We start from the raw sequence: 14,807 nt of genomic DNA, 5'->3' as shown, positions 1-14,807 counted from the left end.
GAGCCATCTCCCCTGCCCTAATTTAAGTGTTTTAATTAAGAAAATACTGCATTTGCTGTATTTTAAATCTGATCATGGGTTGGGAGACATATATAATTATGTCTACACTGAGGAGTTATTAGTTATTCCATTTTCTGTGACTTACTTAATGTGAGGTTTTTTCCCCCACCTTTTTCTGAGCGCTTTGGCTATAGTGGTTTTTGGGTCACACCCTGCGGTGCTTTGGGGCTGCTCCCACTCTGCGCTCAGGGACCATATGCAATGCTGGCAGTCGAACCAGGGTCAGCTGCATGCATGCAAGGCACGCACCGGAACCCCTGTATTATCTCTTGGGCCCTGTTGGCCTTTCTTTAAACCCGTGCGCGGTGTTTAAAGCCTTCATTGCCTGAGATTCTGTCATACGTAGAATAAACTGTCATGCCCTGTAACCAACCAGCATGGTCTTGGGCAGGGAGCCCCCGATTCCCCCCAAACACATGGTGGTGACCCTTAGTTTAGGGGTGTTTGTTTTTTTTTCATAAGGGGGTTCATGGGCCAGAGAGATAGTCCAGGGGTCAGGGTGCTTGCCTTGCTTGCGGCTGACTCTCGTTCCACCCCCAGCACCACTGAATGGCCCGAGCCCTTGGCCCCCAGTCTACATACCTATGGACCCCGATTTTGCTAGCTATAGAGTTTTGGTAACTTCCCCACTTCATTGTCTCTGGGATGACCAGGCATCACACCCTCCTCTGTACTTGCCGAGGCACTTCCTGGGGTCCCACGCTTTGTTGTGTCTCCAGGGATCCGTACGAGCACAGCTGCTAGGCAGGTGGGTCGGTGCAAAAATCAGGCTTATGGCTTCACACTTGCAAGGCTGACTCCGAAGCCCAGACTGGACCCAGTTAGAGAATTTCCCCTGCTCGGTGGGTGTTCTGAAATTGTGAATACCATTGACATAGCAACAGTTCGCCTTGAAATGCCACGTAAAGGTTTTCTTAAAATGTATGTTTCCAGTGATAATATGAATAAAAGTATTTTTAAAACACGTACAAAAATAGGAAGCTCTTAGCCGGGAAAAGTCCCCCATTTTGTATGACCTAGAAACTTGGACATTGGGTTGTTTCAAACTCAGGCTCCCTCTCTGCATATAAACGATTTTTATTCTGAGGAGTCAAGGCAAAGTGTAGCCGTCAGGTGCGATCTGCAGGAGCCTCTGTTCATCTCGGGTGTTTCAGTTCCCGAGGATGTGGACAAAGCTGCCCCAAGCTCAGCTATTGCCCGGTGACTTCCTCGCCTGCTCGTGCACTAACCACACATGTTGCCCTGACACCATCAGCCCAGATGCCAGTGGGTAGGCTGCATGGTCAGCTCCAGTTGACCATCCTTTGGAGGATGACATGGTTTTGATACAGGTGACCTAAAAAGGGCTCCTGACCCACTTCTCCCGGCCCCCCCCCCCCCCGCCGAGATGTTTGGTGGTGCCCGAGGGGCTGTAGCCGGGCATGGGCTTGATGGCACCCGCAGAGTCAGCCTGGGGCTTCGGTGCCAGGGCCATGCTGGACAGCCTATCTCTGTCCCCTACACTGACTGGTCCTGCTGCACCTCTTGTAGTGAGCCCTGCCCCCTGCCATGCTCATAGATATTAAATTCGTAGATGGGTGTGGCTTATGCCCATGAGAGAGTCATTCCTCATTTTACCACCAGCAAGTGACCAGCTCCTGCTCTTTTTTAAAGTGATAAATCTGAACCAGTTCCTCTGTTTTCATGCGGTGGTGTGGCAGCAGGCGTGGGGCCAGGCCCCCTGCACGCAGGGCCAGCACCTGCCGCCCAGCCCCATCCAGCCCACCCTTAGCCTTGTGAACCACTGGCGCTGAGCCTCTCCACTCTTCAGCCTGATGCCGAGTGAAATGGTTGAGGGGATTCTTCGACCGATGCTTGAGGTTGGATCCTGCTTTACCCTACAGACGTCTAGCGGGGAAGTGTTTTCCTAAGGCTCGTGTGGGTGGCGTCGGATCGCCTTTCCGCTTCTCTTTGCTGTGAGTGAAGTCGCCCCTGCCGGCCCTGCAGCCCGGGGGCAGAGCATGGCCTGGCCTCCCCCCAGTTATCTCTGTGTGCTTTGCCGCTCTGCTCTTGTAGATTTATTTTGTTTACAGTAGACTGATGTCCGTTTTTGTACCTGTTTTTACTTAGCACTTTAACTGTGAGTGTACAAACTGATTTTAAATGTAGTGGTTGTATATTTTGGTTATAAATTGGAAATTTTTAATAAAAGTAAATAATTTGTTCTCTATTTCTTGTTCTCCCGCTACCTACTTGATGGAATCCAGTTTTTGGGATTTCATCTTTTAGACTTTGTAGTTAACATCGCGTCGTATGTTGCTCTTTTAAAGCTAGGTGTCATATCATATTCTAACATTGCCGTTTTTTCATTCACAGTAATGGAGTTCACGTTAGTTTGGGCCTGGGGTTATATTCACACACAGCATCCTGGATCAGGCTGGTTTCTCTCATGCTCATTTTGTCAAATATTAGTAATGCCCACACCTCCAACATAACATCACTGGGTACGGGACAGGGGTTCAGAGCTCCCTGCGGGAGCCAGGGACAGACTCATTGATCTGAGCTCGTGCTGTGCGTGCGGGAGGTCTGGGTTCCATTCTGATACCGTGTGGTCCTTCGAGGGCTGCCAGGAGCAATTCCAAAGCACCTGAGTATGGGCCCCCAAAACAAAACCAAAAAATCTACTTACTACTAAAGAAGATAAAATTTTAGGGTATGTGTCAGCTAACCAGGAGAAAATGATAACCCCAGAGGCAATCTATTGTGTTTGTGTATTTTTTTTTTTCATATACAGGAAGGCAGACTAGGAGTTATATGGCTCTGAGAGCTTCTTGCCCAGATCACAGTGTTGTCGGCTGGAAGGGACCTTAAAATCACAAGGCCCGTCCTCCAAAGATTCAGAAGTTCTTTCTGATGTGCTGAGCCGCCTCTGCTAGCAGGCCGCCCCTGAGGAGTGCTTGCTGCCCGGAGGCTGGTTGATCCAGCTGTGGGGTGGGGATTGTCATTCCTCTGCTCTGCAGATGTGCAATAGTTCTATTGGCTTGGGGCTGGAGGGATAGCACAGCGGGTAGGGCGTTTGCCTTACACGCAGCTGACCTGGGTTCGATCCCCAGCATCCCATATGGTCCCCCGAGCACCCCAGGAGTAATTCCTGAGTGCAGGGCCAGGAGTAACCCCTGAGCATCACCGGGTGTGACCCGAAAAGAAAAAAAAAATAGGTCTACTGGCTGTTTCCTCGACACCTGAGCAGACACTGTTTCTTCTCTCCGTAACTCAGACTTCCCATGTGAGCCAGCTAAAGCCAGACATTCCCATGAGACACAGATGGAGGGATGACAACGACAGCCCTGTGCCGGCTGGAACTAGGTCCCACCCTTCTCGGGACCGCTTATATTGCAGGAACCCCATGCCCAGTTAGATAGGGAGACAGCTCTGACAATGTTTAGTTCCGCAAATGGGAACTGTTCATATTGGAAGGAAAGCGGGACCGGCTGTGTTTAGTGTTCATCACGCGCCTGCTCTGGAGGCCTGGGTGTCATCTTCGGTTTGGGATGGAGTTAGTTCTTGGGGCACACCTGGACGTCCTCAGGTGTGGAGGTCTGTGCTTGGGAGTCACTCCTGGTGGGATTCAGTGGACCATTTGGCTGCGTGCAAGGCCAGTGGACTATGTGAACACTGTGGATGGAGCACAGAGACACACAGTGTCTTCATCTGTCTAATCACAGATCTGGACTGAGCTCTGGGACCCATTCTGCAAATCAACTAAATCACCTAGGTGGTCTTCCTGCTCTCACAGACATGTGCAGGCACGTGCCAGCCTCCCCACTGTGGCGCCTGCATGGAACTCTTGGGGTTTGCTTCAAAAGTCACTAATGGCTGGGGGCTGGAGCAATAGCACAGCGGGTAGGGCATTTGCCTTGCACGTGGCCAACCCGCGTTCGATTCCCAGCATCCCATATGGTCTCCTGAGCACCGCCAGGAATAACTCCTGAGTGCAAAGGCAAGAAGTTACCCCTGTGCATTGCCGGGTGTGACCCAAAAAGCAAAAAAAAAAAAAAAAAAAAGTCACTAATGGGGGTCTGGAGAAATGGTCCAGCCGGCAAGACACATTCTTTGCATGTCTCCCACCCGAGTTCAATCCCCAGTACCACATATGGTCCCCGGGCCTCACCAGGAATAGGCCCTGGGCACATCCTGGTGTGGCCCAAAACCCATAAAAGAAAAATTACCAGCTGGATTGGAGAGATAGATCAGGAGTAAGATACTTATTTTGTGTTACATGGTCCCCTGAGCACCAAGCACAGAGCTAAGAATAACACTTGAGCACTGCTGGGGGTGGCCCAAGTTCCTCAAATAATGAATATATGTAGCTAGCCAAGAGAAAGATGCGGTCTGTATCTCTGGGAGGGAGGGCAGGGAAGGGCCCGGGGATGGCTCCCCTGGAGCAGGCAGGGTGCAGAGCCCCTGTGGCCCTGTGGTCCCAGCAGCCCTACGCCTGCCTGTAAGGTCCGATGGAAGGTTCCAACCCACAGAGGGCGCGTCTCTGCCCCCTCTGGGCTTGGAACACAGATACAGTCATAAAAAAAGGCAGCTTCGGAGACAATAGTCAAGGGTAGTATTTTAATTTTTGTTGCAGGTGTGTATGTGGGCGGTCATTGCAAAACTTAAAAACTTAACAGCAGTTTGGAAATAGAGGTCACAGATAGCAGAGCCGTGGGACAAAGCCTGGCAGGGGCCGGTGCCATGGGTCCCTTTCATGCAGTGGACACCACTCGAGTCGGCGCCCTGGGTCCATTTGAACTTTTTGTTTTGACTTTTATTTGGGGGGGCAGGGGATTCAAATCCGGCAGTGCTCAGGGGTTACTCCTAGCTCTATACTCAGGAATTACTCCTGGCAGTGCTCGGGGGACCATATGGGATGCTGGGGAATCGAACCCAGGTCGGCCACGTGCAAGGTAAGCGCCCTCCCCATTGTACTATCCCTCCGTCTTCCCCCTGAACTTTTTGTTTTGCTGAGAAAGGCTCAAGTGAGCCTGTGGTGCAGGGATTATACTCCAGGCTCCCCCACACCCTGGATACTCTCCAGCCCTTAGCACTCTCTTCCCTGCCCTGAACATGCCTGGGGTTGAGGTTTGGGGGCCGTAACTGCTGGTGCTCGGGGCTTCCTCCTTTGTGATGCTGGGGTCCAAACTAGGGTTGGGCACATGCCAGTCCTCCAGGCAGGCGCCTCAAGACACCGGCTCTCGAGAGCCCAAAGCTTCATGGGAAACTTTTTCTTCCATGGAGGTTGAGGGCACACCCAGTGGTGCTCAGGGAACTGCATATGGTGCCAGGGACGAAAACCAGGGTCACAGCCGCTGTCAGCCCGGGAAGGCCAGCACCTCTGCTCCTGCCCGCTCTCTCCAGCAGCCTTTTCCGTGAATAACTTCAGGCACTCGGCAGGTCCCTCATAGAATGCTGTGGTGTCTGAGTCACTTTGTTTTCTTGTCCCCCCCCCCTTTTTTTTTCTTTTTGGGTCACACCGGCGATGCGCAGGGGTTACTCCTGGCTCTGCACTCAGGAATTACTCCTGGCGGTGCTCGGGGACCATATGGGATGCTGGGAATCGAACCCGGGTCGGCCGTGTGCAAAGCAAACACCCTACCCACTGCGCTATCGCTCCAGCCCCTCTTGTCCCTTTTTCTTCCATTCATTTGAAAACATGCTGATGTTTTATCCAGAAACCCCAGAGTTATTATTTGGTTTTCCTAATTGAACGTTCTCCCGGGGAAACAGACCGTGCAGATGTGCTTCCTAAGCAGAAAGGAGCCTGGGATTTGTGCCTCTTCCCAGACCCTCTGTCCCTGAGGCTCCCAGGAAAAAGGGGCAGAGAACCCCCAGCCTGTACCCCAACCTCTGAGTGCAGCAAGTGCGCCAAGATGCCAAACTGTCGGACTGCCCGAGGGATAGTACAGGTGAAGGCGCTTGCCTGGCACCACGGCGACCCGGGTCCTGGCACTATCTATGTTTCCTCAGGATGGCCAGGGGTCACTCCTGAGCACCTCCCAATGTGACCCTAAAACCAAAAAGGAAAAGAGGACAGCTGCTCCCTCCTCCACACCCTGGACTTGTGCTCCCTGCATAGGGGCTCTGCGGGGGGAGGGGGGCCAGCCTGGGTGACCCACCTGGGCCTAGGCCTGTCACAAAGGCCTTAGAAGCAGAGACGGGAAAATGTGGGGGCCGGAGAGGTGCCTCAGCAGTCCAGTGCCCTCGGTTCCCTACCGGCACCTCCAACAGCTTTCCCCAACCGTGGTCCGAGGGAGAGTGACCACGGAGGAAGGCGTCTGTGATTGACGTCAGGACTCGACACACCCTCGCTGCTGCTGTTGGCGCTGGAGGAAGGAAGGACGCCCGGAACTGAGGGCCAGGGGCTCCCGGGAGCTGGAGTGACTCTCAGCGACAGGAGTCACGGAGGCATGGGTCACCTCTCATCTGCAGGTCTGAGTGCAGCCAGATGAGGCCCTGTGCGACGTCAGACCCTTGAAAGCCAGTGATGCGTGTCTACGGCTTAGGCACACCTCTTCATCGGGGGCGGTTGGTGACAGTAGGAATAAAAACAAAACAAACACTCTGAGCCTCACACCTCCACCACTGCAAGGTGTTGGCAACAAACAAATGAGTGATGGAAAATGGCCCAGGGTGCCCTGTAAGAACCAAACGTTTCGGGAGACTGGCAGGACCCAGGCACCGAGATTAATAAGAGCAGACGGTCCCTGCTGGCTCCCCTCCTTCCTGCTTTACGTCTTTTATTCTTTGTTTTTCTGCCCTTGCCTTTCCCTGTTTATTCCCATTTCTCCTTTTATCCTCTGCCCTGCTCTCCTCTGCTATTGGTCTTTGGAGTTTGTGTTTGGCTTTTATCACCCCTCACTCCTACCTGCATACCCGCCGGTTCCTCAGAAGGAGAGAGGAGGGGCGGGAGCCGCAGAACATGGGGAGGGCACCTGCCTTGCGGGTGGCTGACTGGGGGTCCATCCCAGCACCTCACATAGTTCCTTGAACCTGCCAGGAGTGATCCCTGAGCACAGATCCAGGAGAAAGCCCTGAGCATAGCTAAGTGTGCCAACCCACCCCTCTCCAAAAAAAATAAATGAAGAAGAAAGAAACAGACTAAGCCCTGGAAAGTGTTTTTGGGAAAAGATTTTAATGTGTCCAGTATTAAAAAGGCAAAGGAAACTTCTTACTTTTTGTTTGTTTTTTGGGGCCACAACTAGCAGTGCTCAAAGTTCCCTCCTGGCTCTGTGCTCAGGGCTGACTCCTGGCTCTGTACTCAGAAATCACTCCTGGCTTTGTACTCAAGGCTGACTCCTGGCTCTGCGCTCAAGGCTGACTTCTGACTCTGCGCTCAAGGCTTCCTCCTTGGTCAGTGCTCAGGGCTCACTCCTGGCTCTGTGCTCAAGATCACTCCTGGCTCTGTGCTCAGGCATCACTCCTGGTTCTGTGCTCAATGCTGACTCCTTGGTCAGTGCTCAGGGCTCACTCTTGGCTCTGCGCTCAGGACTCACTCCTGGCTCTGTGCTCAGGATCACTCTGGCAAGCTCAGACAGGACCATTCTTTTTTTTTTTAAGCATTATTTCCCAGTCTCTGGGAGATCCTGCACAATGCACATGGAGACAACAGATGGCGGTGTACAAATGCGTTTGTTCAGAGAAGGGAAAGACAGCAGGTGCTCTGCGTTTGAAAGGGAGCTTTGTACAAAGACACTGATTAGACCAGACCTCCTATCTGCAGACTGAGAATTATGTTTACCCCTTCCCCTATCTGTGGGCTGCGTGAGAGATGGGCCCCAGGGGCTCATGGAAAGTCTTCATCGACTCCAAGAAATACTCCGCTGCTGGAGGCAGTAAATACAATAGAGGCGTTATGATGATTCTGATGATGTGAACGACTCACCGTTGGCGGTGGGGTGGGGGCACACACCTGGCTGGCGTGTCTCCGGGCAGGGATCACAGTGACGGGGCCGTGTGCCAGGGACCAGCTCAGGGCCTCACACACTGCAGCCCCAGGCAGCCAGAGCATTTAAACGCTCTGCCCCTCGGTGGCTCCAGGCAGTGTGTCTTACTTATTCTGTGCATGTTTGGGGTGTCGGAGTCACACCCAGCTGTGATCAGGGGGGCCAGGGATCAAACCCTCAAACCCAGCTTCCGCACGTAAAGCCGGCTCGAGCCGCTGAGCTCTGGGCCTGGCCCGGTTCTTGGCCCCAGTGTGTGAGAAGGTGCTGGGTGGGCTGGGGCCCTGCAGGTCTGCGGTCTCCCTCGGGTCCTGCACCACGAGCTGCCCCGTGGGTCTTTTTTTAATTATTGAATCACTGTGAGATACAGTTATAAAACTTTCATGTTTGAGTTTCAGTCATACAATGATCAAACACCCATCCCTCCACCAGTGCACATTCTTCACCACCAATGTCCCCAGTGTCCCCCCCCTTTTCCTTTCCAGAGACCCTCCCCCTGCCTCCATGGCAGACAGTTTCCCCCACACTCTCTCTCTACTTTGGGGCATTATGATTTGCAATATAGATACTGAGATGCTATCACGTTTGGTCCTTTATCTACTTTCAGCTCACATCTCCCATCCCGAACAATCCCTCCAACCGTCATTGACTTGGTGATCCCTTCCCTATGCCAGCTGCCTTCTCCCCCAGATCAGGAGACAGGCTTCCAACCATGGAGCAATATTCCTGGTCCTTATGTCTACTGTCCTTGGGTGTCAGTCTCATCTTACATTATCTTATATCTTATATTCCACAAATGAGTGCAGCCGTTCTATGTCTGCCCCGTGGATCTTGACTGCAGCGGGCCAGGGAGCTGGGGCCGGGCGTCTGCTCAAGGCAGCAGGGGGGGTCCCAGGTGCATCCGTTTAGCAGATTCCCAAGGGGCCTCTGACACCCTCTGTCACGGCCTTGGGAGGAAGGACCCAACTCGCCCAGTGACGTGACGGCTTCCAAGCACTTCAAAGACGATGCAGAGAGGTGGTGCAGCGGGTAAATGCTTGCCTTACAGCCAGCCCCGGTTCCATCCCTGGCACCCCAGATGGTCCCCTGAGCACAGCTGGGAATAAGCCCTGAGCACCGCCTGGAAGCGGAAGGAAGGAAGCAGAAATCCCACAGCGTGTGAGGACCACGTTCTGCCCATGTCGCTGGTTTCTGGAGCCGAATGGAGCAGAGCGGAGTCACCACACTCGCGTCTCAGAGACCGTCTCCCTGCCACCCCGGCTCCCTGTGAGGCACTGGCAGGAAGTCACGTGACCGTGTTTGTGCTCATATCTATGACCACATGGGTGCTCATATCTGCGACCCTCTGTGTGTTCATGCCTACGACCGTGTGTGTGTGTTCATACCCGTGACATGTGTGGGGTATAGTCACATGTGATTGTCTCTGCAGTCACATCTGTCTCTGTGCCCATAGTCACATTTGCTGTTGTGTCTGGTCACGTGTGTGGTTGCCTCTGAGGCCACATACATGCTTGTCTGTGGTCACATACAATCGTCTCCTGTCCCCAGTGGCCGCCCTGGCCGACAGTGCAGTATCATATCCACCCCCTCAGTCTTCCCGGCTGCCTGAGCCTCAGGAACACGTGGAGTAAGTGAACATTTGTTGCTCTAAGCTGGTAACTGTGAGGGTGATTTGCTGTGCAGCTAACAAGCAATACAGAGTAGCCTGAAGAAATCCCCCGGGAGCAGCCCCGGAGAAGAGAGGGGATGTCAAACGACATTATGGAGTGTTCCAGAAAGAAGAATTTACAGCGTTCGAGGCTGAAGATTTCCTAGGAGTGTTGAAAAACAATAGCATAAGGTTCACAGCGCTCCGTGAACCTCGAGAATAATCGGTATTTGCTGGCACTTCAGTACCTTCTGGGCAGAGGGGAGAGTGTGGAGCGAAGGTCTTACAGCAGCCAGAGGAGACGGCGGGTCACGAAGGAGCAGCATGTACCTGCAGGCAGGTTCCTCGCTTCGGCAGTGGCGGGCAGATGACAGCCATATGGCTTGGTTTATTGAGAGGGAAAGCCGTAAACCCGGAGTTTCAAGCCAGCAAGACGATCTCTCAAGAATGAGGTGGAAGTGACATCTGGGCAGGCGAGGGCCCCGTGCCACGTGCTCCCGGCCCAGCCGTGGACAGCAGCTCTCCTCAGCATGCAGCAGGAAGCCCAGCACAGCCACGCGCCTGCCCCCAGCGCAGACGCTCTGCTCCAAGCGACCCCACTCGGGAAGAGTTTCCAGCGGCCAGGTCCTTCCTCTGCCAGACTGCAGAGCCCGAGGCTCTAGGAAAACTGCGGAGTCCAGACAGGAGACCGAGCCTAATTTGAAGTCCATGTAGGTGGGGGAAAGCCGGGCAGGGATCCTGCCAGATGAGAGGTTAAAGGGACTTAAAGACACAGGCACAGGGCAGGACGGATAGTGTAGTGGGGAGGCACTTGTCTGCACACAGCTGACCCGGTTCAACCCCTAGCACCCAATATGGTCCCCGGAGCCCGCCAGGAGTGAGCCCTGAGCAGAGTCGGGAGTCAGCCCTGAGCACAGCTGGGTGTGACCCCCCACCCTCACCCCTGTAAAGTACCGCCACCAACAAAAGGTGGCTGGGAGGGCCGTGGTCTGGGGTGAAGCAGGTGGGATGGTGAGGAGGGCGATGGAAAGGGATCCAGGGCAGAGATTTGGGCATCCGGCTGCAGAAGGGAGCCCATAAGTCACACCTCCCTATGCTACTCTCCACAGGCCACCCGTAAAGAGTGCATGGCAACCAAGCGTGCGACAGACACACCAAGTGTGTCAGCTCCACCATCAGGGGCACTTGCGACCCTGAGCATTGCAGCAGCATCAGCTGAACAGGAAAAGGGAAATTATATAAATAAATATATTTTTTGTCATGTTTTTCTAATTTATTTTATTTTTGCTTTTTGGGTCACACCTGGCAATGCACAGGGGTTACTCCTGGCTCTGCACTCAGGAATCACCCCTGGCGGTGCTCAGAAGACCATATGAGATGCTGGGAATCGAACCCGGGTCAGCCGCATGCAAGGCAAATGCCCTACCCACTGTACTATTGCTCCAGTCCCTCAAATTTATTTTAAACATTTCACATTAACTGAAATTTAACCATAGTCATCACTGAGCATTACCACAATAGTACTTTTGTACTATAAAGAACAAAGAACTTTTAGGATAAAATCAATCGAATACAATCTTCATTAAGTTAATTAAAAAAAATTAGAACCCAAAGGAAGTTGAGGAGTTAAAAAGTAAAATAACTAAAATAAAATATTCTCCATAAGAGGACCAACAAAAGGTTGGCATGAAAGGAGAGAGGGGGAGCGAACTTAAAAATAGAGCAATAGAAGTTAATTTTAAGAACACAGAGACAAAAATTGAAGAAGAAAAAAAGAACAAACTCTCAAATCCCAGCAGGATGCCAGTCATGTGAGCAGCTCTGAGCCCCCCCACATCTGCGCACCCGGAGTCCCAGGCGGGAAGGGCAGGAAAAGCAAAAGCTCAGTGGGCCCCTCGGGCACAAATGCAGAGACCCAGACCCGCACTTGCCCGCTTCGTCTGTGCAGTACAGCCCTAGAGCACAGGGTGGACGCTGGCAGGAGGAAGCCCCGTGTGACTCGGCAGCTGGGGTCTTAGACAAAGAATTGAGGACAAAGGTCAGAAGCAATCATTTGAAATCAAGAAAATGTAGCCTTGGAGCTGAAAATGAAGTGTGAAGGACAAATTGTGTGTGTGTGTGTGTGTGTGTGTGTGTGTGTGTATGATTAAACCCAGGGCCTTACATGGAAGGCAAGTGCTCCACCACCTCACCCACCCCCTGGCCCAGTTTCTCAGTTTCACTGGGGGCAGGGGGGTGCAGAGGGACAGTGCAGTGGGCAAGACACTTGCCTTGCTTGCAGCTGACCCACTTTACTGACCCCAGTTCTGTCCCTGGCACCGCATAGGTCCTCTGAGACCCCCAGGAGAAAATCCTGAACACAGCTGGGTGTTGCCCTCAAAAAAAAAAAAAAAAAAACAAGGGGCTGGAGTGATAGCACAGCGGGTAGGGCGTTTGCCTTGCATGCAGCCGACCCGGGTTCAAATCCCAGCATCCCATATGGTCCCCTGAGCACCGCCAGGGGTGATTCCTGAGTGCATGAGCCAGGAGTGACCCCTGTGCATTGCTGGGTGTGACCCAAAAAGCAAAAAAAAAAAAAACATTTACTTTGGGGGCTGGAGCAAGAACACGGGGCTTAAGCACTGGCCTTGCATGCAGCTGACCCTAGTTCCATCCCCAGCAACACAGAGTGCCCTGAGCACTCTTACAGGCGTGGCCAACACTGAGGGGACCTTGGAGCACTGCCCCTCAGCCTCTTCGGAGCGCCAACAGCCTACTTGGCTGAGCATCATTCGTGAGGTCCCCAGGTCTCCCATCACTGCTTGAAAGGGTCTCCCCCCGCAAAAAATAAAAACAGAAAAAAGTTTCTGTAGGTGCTCAGGGACCCAGCCAGGGTATCCCGGAGACAGTTCGCCCGGGCCCTGATACTTACTGTCTTTGTGTATTTTCTGCTCAAGGAATCCCAGCAGATACGCTCCAAGCCGCTTCCAATGGCGTGTCAGTAACGGTCGGCTTGCTGATGCATTTAGCGGTTTTTGCCCACACCTGGTTGTTCTCAGGTGGACTTGGGGGTCCATATGGAGATCAAACCCAGGGTGGCCACATATAAGATGCGTGCCCTCCCACCGTACCATCTCTCCGGCCATGGAGTTAATTTTTTTAACCCAGTGAAGGGAGAGGAGAGACACACGGAAAAAAAAAAAAAAAGAAGAAGAAAAAGAAGAAGGAGGAGAAAAGAAAGCAGGAACTTTCCCCGGAGTCTTGACGGGAATCTAAATTGAAGCCTCCCGTGGGCCCCAGAAACAGCCTTTGGGTCCCCTGCCCGAAGCCCTGGCCACTCTAGGCAGAGGCAGGTGGTGCTGGACAGTGTTCTCAGCTGCCTCTGCTCTGCCGCCCTACGACCTGGCCCCTGCAGGCCTGGGAGATGCATTCCCGGGTGGGGAGGGCCCAGGGTCTCGGGGGTCCTCTCAGTGGCCTGGCTGGGGCTCACCTTGGGGAGCCGTGAGAAACCCCCCCAGTCCATGCGGTTGCCAAGGGTCAGAGGGATTTGCTGGAGGAAGCTGGCCCCCGCTGTCCGCCTGGGGTTTTCACACTTGATCTATTCCTTTCTCCCTTCCTCCACCCCCCCTGCCCAGGCCACCTTGATCCCCTGAATGAGGACATTGTCTGCCCCCAGTCACCCGGAACAAAGCTCCCTTCTTCGGAGCAGGCCCCACCCCCAGCCCCCAGATGCTCAGAAATGTAACCCCTGAGAAAACAGCGGCCGGTGGAGGAGCAGGCGGCCGGGAGTGACTTTCGTGGAAAGGGCCCGCCCGGTGGAGAATCTTTATTTCCTCTTGGCTCGGCTTCCCTCCCCCAGGCTTCCTCTATCCCTGTGAGAAAGCTGGGAACGAAAACCCAGAACCCAGGCCCCCCGCCCCCCCCCCCCCCCCGCGGACGTGTTTGGAGTTAGAGCTAGGTGGGCGCTGAGAGTGCGCACGGAGATCACGGCGCTTGCCTTCGAGTGGACCCCGGTGTGATCCCCAGCAGCACCAGGAATGACCCCTGCACACTGCAGTGTGCGGCCCAACACCCTCCCCCCCAAAAAAAAACCCCAACCCCAAAACCATGTAGCTTAGGTTGGGTGATGAGTCGAGAGGGACAGTCCCTGGGCTGAGCCCCACGATGGGAGGAGGCTGAGGCCGGGTCTGGATCCTCTGAGTTGGCGGCTTCCGTGCAGACAGTCCAGAGGGTTGGACAGAGAGAGGGTCCCCCCTGGACCCCCACAGAAGGGAGGGTCCCTTTCGTCTGCGGGGAGATAGATCTTTGCTTGGCCTTCTGGTCACTGCAGTTGTCTGTCCTGGATGCCAGCACTCCTGTCCCCATACGGACTTCGCAGGTCAGGAATGTCTGGGCTAGACTGTGAGCTGAGGAGAAAGAGGCCTGGGGGGGATGGGAAGTTGGGGGTCAGGGGGTCGGGGGCTGGGGAGCAGGATACTCAGGGAGCCCCGGCCTGCAGTGGGGGGGATGACGGCTCTGAGAAGGCTCTGACAAGGCCTGTTCCGGTGAGAGGGAATCTTTGCGAGGCGTAAGAGAAGGCCCATGTGGGGTCTGTCCGGGGCGAGACATGGGGGACGGGGCTGGCCCTGGCTCTCTCTTACTGATTGATTGGTTTGGGGGCCACGGGCTCTGTGCTCAGGATTCACTCCTGGCGGGTCTCGGGATCATATATGCTGCCAGAGATGGAACCCGGGTCGGCCGTGTTGCAAGGCCAGTCCCTTTCCCACTGTCCTAGCACTCTGGCCCTTGGCCCTTGCTCCTTGTCCAGCTGCCTGGCCAGCCTCCACCTCCATCCTGCTCAGCCAAGGCTGCCTGGAGTCTGGCCTAGGCCGAGCTCACGAGTTCCATGATGGCCGAGCATGGGTCCCTGTCTGGGGGGACAGGGGGACTGTCCGAGCAGGTCCCTTTATAGCAGGGACGAGGGAACTGTCCAAGCGGTCCCTGTATGGGGGGACAGGGGGACTATCTGAGCGGGTCCTTGTATGGGGGGAGGGGGCACTGTCCTGGAGGGTCCCTCTATGGCAAGGACAGGTGGGGGACTGTCCAAGCACGGGTCCCTGTATGCTTTGCTTCCTGACGTCCTGTTCTAAGCCCGGGGTCGGGGTGGGGGTTAG

Source organism: Sorex araneus, chromosome 1, assembly GCF_027595985.1.
Source record: "Sorex araneus isolate mSorAra2 chromosome 1, mSorAra2.pri, whole genome shotgun sequence".
Classification (NCBI taxonomy): domain Eukaryota; kingdom Metazoa; phylum Chordata; class Mammalia; order Eulipotyphla; family Soricidae; genus Sorex; species Sorex araneus.
Note: the sequence above shows the minus strand (reverse complement) of the source record.